Source organism: Dermacentor variabilis, unplaced genomic scaffold (assembly GCF_050947875.1).
Source record: "Dermacentor variabilis isolate Ectoservices unplaced genomic scaffold, ASM5094787v1 scaffold_12, whole genome shotgun sequence".
NCBI lineage: Eukaryota > Metazoa > Arthropoda > Arachnida > Ixodida > Ixodidae > Dermacentor > Dermacentor variabilis.
The window spans coordinates 28,459,032-28,468,251 of NW_027460280.1; the positions used below are offsets into that span (position 1 = coordinate 28,459,032).

Below are 9,220 nucleotides of genomic sequence, written 5' to 3' on the forward strand. Positions count from 1 at the left end.
GTGGAACAGCTCCGGATGCTAGTCAAGCGCGAACCTACCGTGGCAGTATGAGAAGAGTCCATCGAAAGGTGACATTAGGAGAACATCGCCCGAGAGCTCAGCACCAAGGCTGCAGGCAAGGTCAGGCGGAGTTGACTTACGGAGTTCGTCAGCTGATTGCAGTCCATGCCTTCGAATCAAGAGGGGGTTTTGTGCCTCTGCAATTAGGACACCTCTACATCCAATGATGTAGTTTGGATGCGTGTTTTATGCTTGTTCTTGATTGAAACAAATGCTGTGCTGTATGTTCTATGCGTGGTACCAAAGTATATATACACTTTTCGCTTCCATCGCTGAAGGGTTCTTTTTTATTATTACTACAGCCAAACTGCATTTTGCTAGGTTCTGGAAAAAATTGCGTGCGTCTATCGAGCCGTGTAGATCAAGAATTTCTGCCTTTACGTGGGCCGATCCCGAAGATAGTGCAACACCAGGCCGATCCGCGGCGGAGGTGAAGCAGGCGTTAAGCACTCCGCCAACTTGCAAAAATAAGTTTAAAATATTTGGTCCAAGTACAAATCGATCAGATATTCAGCTGATAAGAACAGATACGACACTTTGACCCTCGTCGACCATGTCTGCGTTCGTACCGCCCTTTCTTTGTCGGCGTTCCAAGCGCTTGCGTATCTCCTTTCCATTCCTTCTGCTCTTCCGTGGCGGCGGTCCTGTAAGCGTGCTGCCCGCGGAAAGAAATGCGAACCGTCCATGTGGTCCCTATCCCACAAACTTGGAACATTTCACCGGAACAACGGCCAGGTTTCAGAGGGAGTTTGTGGGGAGAGAGTAAAACATCTTTATTAATAATATTTGAATGGCGAGAGCAGTGTGGGAGGAACCCTCAGTCCAGGGTCCCTAAGATGATTCCGGCGATGTTTCGAGCCCGTTGTATCACAGCTCGGAGGACCTCGGGAGGTCCGTCGCGGAGGGCATCGTCCCACAGCTCTTTGTTGCGTAGGGGGTAAAGGAGAGTTGGCAAAGGAGGAAAGAGGTTTGCAGTGCACTCAACCGTGACGTGGAAGATTGTGGGCGAGGTGCCACAGCCAGGGCAACGATCTGCATAACAGTGTGGGTAGAATTTATTGAGAGAGACAAGATTTGGAAAAGTTGCGGTTTGTAACTGGCGTAATGCCACTGCTTCCTCCCGCGAGAAGGACGGCGGTGGTGCGGCGTGGGCGCGACGAATGTGTGTATAATGACGGAGTAGGTCTTTGTAACGGAGCAAGGGATCCCCCCACTCTGAACTAGTCGCCTCAGGACGCCGAGTCATCCGGAGGGAAATTTCTCGGGCAACCGCATGTGTTTGTGGGGAACCAATTTTGTGTGGCCTGTGTTGCGTGTGACCGCTTGTGTGACCGTTTGGTTGAACGCACGATCGCCTTGGCTACGGTGAAGCGGTGTGTGCCCTCAGAGTGCGGTGAAGTGCGTGTATGTTCTACGTGCCGGGGTTCGTTAGTAAAAGGTGTGCCGCGTTTTGCAATAATGCGTGGGTATGTATAATCCCTGGTGCCTCACCATCTTCCGAGGCTCAACATCGAGGAGGAGCGACTAGTCGCACCTCGCCTTCCATTTATGTGCATGCGGCGTTTGACGCACGGCAATGGACAGTTCGCCATTAAGGGGCCCACATACGCAGCTTCGCTGGTCACCCACCTTGACAGAGTGAAATGGCACTGTTTCTTGTTTTTTTTTTTTCGTGAGGATGCGCCGCGAAAAATCCCGACGAACTGGAGGCTAACAGCTTCGCTGTAAAAAGATAGCAATAAGTTCTGATGAAGGCTCGTTGTCGTGGTCGACAAGCGGGAGTCAGATACGCCAACGCGATCAATACAGCGCGGAAGTGCGATGCCAGAATCGTCGATAGAGTAGAGCAACGGCTGCTCGAAAAAAATTCATCGACGATTACGATACTCCCTAATGCGAAATTTGAGCGCAGCTCTATACGCGATTTCATTTCACGATATATTGGCGGGCACGAACAATCTGTTTCGTGCGGCACACTGCAAGCGGAGTGAAGTGTGGCGCGACTGCCTTGATAATCGGGAGATGGCGAGAGGTAGCGGGTGGGCTACGCGTGGGCACGATTCACAGCAGCCGCCGCTGGCAGACCTCCGCTGATGCAGCAGTTTGTTTCCATCAATGGTATCAATCGACGCGCTCGCCGCATGCCATCGGTGAACAGACGACGACACGCTACTCTCGCGCCGTCTCGCAGCGGTCGTCGCCGCAGAGCCCGTCTTGCGCGGTACTACGCTTTGCTTCTCCCGCTTTCGCCATACCCTCCTCCGCTGTCCGCCTCCGATCGCCGTCTTTCATACGCCGCTGCTCTCCGCGCTCGCTCTTTCATCCGTCGCTGTGCTCGTTAGCTCGGTTACGCCGAAGGACGACGCCGATGCGAAACGCGGAAACTGGTACCTAAGGGCGGCGCTCTAAAAAAATATGTCGTGCGCGGTCGTGGCCGGCTGTTCTATAGTGACGGCTCCCAGCACGCAGACTGCGTCGCAGCACCACTGTGACATTATAGCGTCTGCCTTTCCCGCAGCAGCCGTACGAACGCTTCGCTGACCTTCGATGTGGAGCAGGTATAACAGGCACATGCCGTGAGAAATAAATTTTCAGATTAGTGGTTAAAAATTTACGCAGAAACTCATCTGGGAGTTGTCAAAGTATGCGTATAAGCATTGTGCCACTTGCTTATCTCCATGCTGTTCGGCGTCATTATCAATGTCATGAAACTTGATCTGACCAGTATAAACGACAGCACTGCGGCGACCCGAACCGCTGCGGACGGCGGCGTAAAGTGAACTGATGATGCAAGCAAACTACTGCAGATGGCGGCGCCAGGTGCGGTGATGACGTTCCGATCATTATAAGCTGCTATCGCTCTTTAGCGTCTTATCCATCTGCGTCGAACCATTGTCAACCGTGATCAACCGTACTCCGGTGGCGGCTGCGTCTGGCGTGGCCGCGCGGGCCCCATGTTGAAAGCGATCTGCGATGGGGGCACTGGGCGCCGAGAGCTGATAGCTTCGCGTGCGCTGTGTTCTCACCGCTTAGGTTGTGTTGAAGCGAGACGCAGCACGAAGGTCAATTCGCTCGCTGCTGCGGGCCCTGTCTTGAAAGCGATCGTCTTACGTGACGGACGGACGGGTTTCCTCAATGGGTAGGTATAGCAATGCTTACGCATTTAAAAGCATCGTACATGTAAGTTGTCTATGCGAATCAGATACATTACATAAGGTAACTTTTATTTTATAATCACGCATCCTTGCGTATCAAAGCAAATTTGGGGCTCCTACACGCGTTGCATTGCATTGACATTCAATATCGACCACGCCGTGTAACGCTGCCCTTCGCCGCACGAATACCGTTGCAGAACTCACTTGAAGAGCTTCGCCGTAAAACTGTTTTCATCGAGCGGCCGTGATCGAGGTGACTGAGCTATCGCGCTCAGCGATCATCGTATTTCGTCGACAGAGTCCTTTCCGGTAGCGTCTTCACAATTTCGCCGAAAAGTCGTCCGCTTTTCTTTCTTCAGCTGTCCCGAGGAAAGTAATCGACCGGTGCTCCAAGATCTGCGTTCAGATGACGAGAACAATAGTATTCCAGCGAACAGCTCGGTAGACCGCACTAGCGAAAACATGTTGTGCACGGAGATAGCTATCATACATCTCAGATTTCGCGCATCACACTGCGCCACCGAAAATAGGTTTTGGTTTTGCCACGCACGTCAGGAATCTTAACAAGGTGGGAAATTTTCGTCGGCGTTTACGAGGAAAGTGGTGTGCGCGAGCAGCTTCCGCAAGCACCGATTTCGTATTTAAAACACGCGCCGTTTAATCAGAACCCTTCACTGCAGGTAGATTGTCAGTACTCGACATTCTTCGATAAAGATTCCTTAATGTCCCCCTCCATGCGCAGCCACTAGTGAAGGACAGTGACAAAGAGCGCGTGAAATCCCATGTTACATGGGCTAAAACTTACAGCGCCATCTCTGTAGCTTTTGCGAAAGCTTATTTTCGCAGCGCTTCTGGCGCTGCCTTTCAAACCGATTGCTTTGCAGGGATGGCCAATTTCGATCCCTCCATCGATGCATTTTACAAGATATTTGCCACTGTTCCTAACATAGACAGTTCAAACATTTTTCGCTTGCTCATTATGATATTGCATTTTCATCAAGTAACATATTTATTTAAATTTTGATGTTATTCTTAGCCAATCATTTAAACATCGAGGGAGGAAACGCGTTAAAGCTGCTTTTCCCCCGCCCTAAAGCATAAAACGGAAACGCCCCTCCTTGTCAGTGTGCATAGTAGCAGTGATACGATTGATTGATTGATTTACTGATTCAATATTCAGGATTCATTTATTTCTCCTAGAGAAAAAGGCCCGGGACAAAAAGCTGCCTTGAAGCAGCTTGACGGGGTCCGGGGCCCATTTACAAAATGGCAGCAGTGAAGGAAAAAAAAAACACAATTTCACATACATCATGAATCAAGGAACCGTACACAATGCAGAATTACAATTAAACTTCATCATCATAATCCTTTATTGTCCCTTAAAGGCCCCTGTCGAGGTATTACATAAGGGGAGAGCGTATACAAGGTAGATAATAAAAACAAAGGTCATAAATATATAACAATTCTACTGTAAGACAAAAGTAAAATTCAAATATACAATGCACTGACAAACAAAAAGAAGCATAAAACAACGGTATAGCAGAAACAGAAGGTTTAAAACATAATTGCAAGTCAACACTACGACATAGTAAATGAAGTTCAAAACACAATACATAGCGGTATTTTTCCTTGTATACCGTGGCAAAAAAAAAAACATAGAAAGAATACCCTAATTTGGGTTTGAGCCCACCACATGCTCAAAAAAATTCTCAACAATTGCTTCTTTGTTCAGGTTCATATTGTTACGAAAAGTTGCGAAGAAATGGTTTTATTTACAGGAGATGGACGACGATCGTAGCGTGATAGTAGCGCAGCTCGGCCTCTCAAACACTTTGTTCTCTTCGTCTTCTCTTCTTTCTTCTTGTCCGTGCCTTCCGTATCTGTTACATTTCCCCTCAAGCAGACGAAGCCCGTGGGGCGAGTCAGGATGGACAAGCAGAGTAGAAGGGCATTAGGCGGGAGCAATATGAGTCAGCTGAGTTCTGCTTGATCACCGACCATTGCACAGTAGGCGAGCTATGACGTAAGTGAGTTCGCTCAGGCGGTCCACAACTACAGATGGGCCTGAATATTGTGACAAGAACTTTTGACACAATCCACGCTTGCGTTGCGGTGTCCAAAGAAGGACCAAGTCACCTTTTTCCAATGATACTTGCACGTGACGGTCGTCGTATCGCTCTTTCGAACGACTTTGCGAGACCAGAGTACGAAGACGAGCTATTCGACGGGCTTCTTCGGCGAGACACAAAGTCTTCGATACAGAATCGTCACGGAGCAGAAAGAAGGACAAGAAAGTGTCCAGAGGGCTTCGCGGTAACCTTGCATACAGGAGATAGAAGGGGCTATAGTTCGGGGTTTCGTGCTTCGCCGTGTTGTATGCGTAAGTGATGAAGGGCAGCACGTCGTCCCAGTTCTTATGATTGGAGGAGACGTACATGGCAAGCATGTTGGTCAGCGTTCTGTTTGTCCTTTCAAAGAGGCAATTGGTCGGTGGATGATACGGCGTGGAATGACGGAACTGTGAAGTGCACAAACGAAGTAACTCTTCAATGGCATCAGCCATGAACTGGCGACCACGGTCGCTGATGATGACACGTGGTGGGCCATGACGAAGGACCACGGAACGCAGCAGGAAGACCGCCACGCAAGCGGCGGTGCAAGACGGTATGGCTGCAGTTTCTGCATACCATGTAAGATGGTCTACGCAGACAATTATCCAACCGTTGTTGTTGTTAGATAACGGGAATGGACCCAAAAGGTCAATGCTGTTATGATTGGGGGTTCAATCCCATCGCTCGTGATCCGTTGTCAAGATTGGAGTCGGGCATGAATTACAAGGTAGCTGGCCCATGCCGTCGTCCAACTTATCCACGCTGAGGACGTTGATGAAGAGAAGGACTGCTTCTCATCGAGAACGAGGAATATGGGTTTATTTACACTATTTATATCAGTCTAACATGACTGTTTGAGAAAGTACATCAGTCTAACATGACTGCTTGAGAAAGAGTGTGCTGAGCAGCCGCACACCAGCTGTTTTTAAACACTCGGTCTTCCCCCGATACCCAGGTGACGGAAACGGCCGTCCAGGCACCGTAGGGGAGACGACCCGGCACCGTAGGGGCATTTATTCCTTGAACTGCAGCGCGCCCGCCGGCCGCCATTGTCTCGCGTCTTGGTCGGCGCGTGGGAAGAGGTGTCAGTAGACGTTCCCGCGGCTCAGTAACAATAGTTGGTCCGCCGAGCCCGTTTAGTCATAATGGCGACTTCGTCAAACTCAGCTCCAGCGACGGAGAGTCGAGGACGCACGTACTGTTGTTCACACACAGTCGACTTAGTCACGCCGTGGCTAGAGGTGTGCGGCGACGCTCCCGGAATGTTGCCTCCACAGTCGCAACTGGTTGGCAAAACTTGCACTGCAGCTGGCCGTTCTTAACAATGCCTACTTGCTCGAACGGCATACTGGGCGGTGTCAATGGCCGAAGGGGACCCGGGGCTGCGGTGGTCGGTCCCTTGTGACGTTGGCACATTTCACAACTAGCGACATAGCGCTTGGTTGTTTCGTCCATCTTGGGCCAGAAAAAGCGCTCCTGCGTGCGGTGTAGCGTTCGTAAGAAGCCGAAATGGCCGGATGTCACATCGTCATGCATGGCGCGTAGAACGTCGGAGCGGAGACTCTCGGAGACAACAAGCAGCAAACGGGCTCCATGCCCGGAGTAATTAGTTTTGTAGAGTAATTTATCACGGGCAGTAGAGCGACAGCTGCCTTGAGAAGTACGGGCGGCGGCAAAAAGCGGACCGAAGGTAACATCACTCCGTTGTTCCCGCTGAAAGTCTGCCGCGACAGGGAACGTAGAAGTAACAGCAGCGAGACAGTCGTCACAATTCTCAGCATCGCAGTCGGTAGCCGCAAGAGGGATCCGACAGAGGCAGTCTGCGTCAGCGTGACGACGGCCACTCTTGTACGACACCACAAAGTCGTATTCCTAGAGGCGCAGCGCCCAACGTGCGAGGCGACCAGAGTGATCACGCAAACCGACCAGCCAGCATAAAGAATGATGGTCGGTGATAATCTTGAATGGTCTACCGTAAAGATAACAACGAAACTTCTGTATGGCGAACACAGCTGCCAGGCATTCCTGTTCCGTAACCGTATAATTGCGTTCAGATTTGCTCAGGCAACGGCTGGCATATGCAACAACATGTTCTGCGCCACTGTGACGTTGTACAAGCACCGCTTCTATCCCAATTCCACGAGCATCAGTGTGAACTTCAGTCGGGCAAGATGGATCGAAGTGACGCATGAGGGGTGCTGACGTTAGTATCAACTTCAGTTGAGAGAATGATGCGTCACACTCTGGTGTCCAATTGAAGGATGCATTTTCTCGCAAAATACTTGTCAACGGGTAAACGATGTCGGCAAACCGGGGAACAAAACGACGAAAATACGAACATAGGCCAATGAATGAGCGAAGTTCTCGTGCTGATTGCGGTGGCTTGAAGGAGCTCACCGCTTCAATCTTACGAAGATCGGGTCTGACGCCATCCTTGTCGACTAAGTGTCCCAGGACCAGTGTTTGACGTTCGCTAAAGCGAAATCTTTTTTAGTTTAGAACCTGTCCAGCTTTCTCGATGCAGTCGAGAACAAGGCTGAGGCGTTCGTTATGTTCTTCAAATGTACGGCGAAAGATTACAACATCATCGAGGTAACACATGCATATCTCCCACTTTAGACCACGTAGTACTGTGTCCATGAATCTTTCGAAGGTAGCAGCAGCATTGCAAAGGCCAAAAGGCATAACATTAAATTCGAATAGGCCATCTGGAGTAACGAAAGCGGTCTTTTCCTTGTCGGCAGGGTCCATAGGTATTTGCCAATACCCCGACCGCAAATCGAGTGTTGAGAAGTAAGAAGCAGCGTGTAAACAATCAATGACGTCATCGATTCGCGGTAGTGGATAGCCATCCTTCTTCGTCACTGCGTTTAGATGTCTGTAATCCACGCAGAATCTCCAGGAGCCATCTTTTTTCGGACCAGGATTACTGGGGCTGCCCATGGACTAGACGACTCTTGAAGGACACCTTTGTTCATCATCTCCTTGACTTGCTCTGCAATAACTTTTCGCTCGGAGGATGACACTCGGTAAGGCTTCTGCTGAATGGGGTGTGCTGAGTCGGTATCTATTCTGTGACGAGCGCGGGACGACGGTAAATGGAGGGGTGCATCTCCATGCTTGAAGTCGAACGCAGCCTCATGCCTGGCAAGGACATGTACCAGTGCTTTCCGTTCCGATGTACCGAGAGCCTTGCTGATCATTCCAAGCATTAGCTCTTCAAAACGGCCATTATCGCAAGGAGAGCATGCTGTAGAGACGTCCTTAGTTAGTGCAGCTATCGAGTTACATGCGGCTTCATCAAAGAGAGCGATTTTCATACCGCGAGGAAGGACAACCGGCGTGGCGGAACAGTTGAGCACCCACAATGTGGCGACTCCTTTCGTCATGCACACAACAGAGCAGGGCACAAGTATATCTTTTTAGCACAGTTTATGCAGAGAGGCCTAACTACAAGGTCAACACAATCAGCGTCAACCGTAGTTGCAGAAACACGAACAGGCGTCGGGCACCACGATGGTGCAATCACTTCATCAAGAACACTGAGTGTGTCTGTGTCCCTGTCTGCGCCACGCAAGCTTTGTTCGGAATCTGCTGATAAAATTAACTTGTTCAATGATATTTCGCCACAACCACAGTCCACGGAAGCGCCGCACTGTTCAAGAAAATCGATACCAAGAACACCGTGCGAACAACGAGAAAGAACAAGGAATTCCGACACAAAAACTTTCCCAGCCAACAAAACACTCACAGCACAAACACCAAGCGGATGAAGCCACTCGCCGCCTACTCCACGAAAGGTAGTACCGTCGTTCCAAGAAAACATAACCGTGCGGCCTAGACGGTTTTTGAAAGCGAGGCTCATCACAGACACAGTCGCCCCAGTATCAACTA

The 9,220-nt window shown here is 50.1% G+C and overlaps 1 non-coding gene across 1 annotated transcript; it reads right to left on the minus strand.

Annotated features, from left to right (window-relative positions):
- Window positions 1–436: 436 nt before the first annotated feature.
- LOC142566432 (U2 spliceosomal RNA) lies at window positions 437–624 on the minus strand. The gene has a single exon (XR_012825063.1). It is a non-coding gene; the product is annotated as a U2 spliceosomal RNA (small nuclear RNA).
- Window positions 625–9,220: the final 8,596 nt, after the last annotated feature.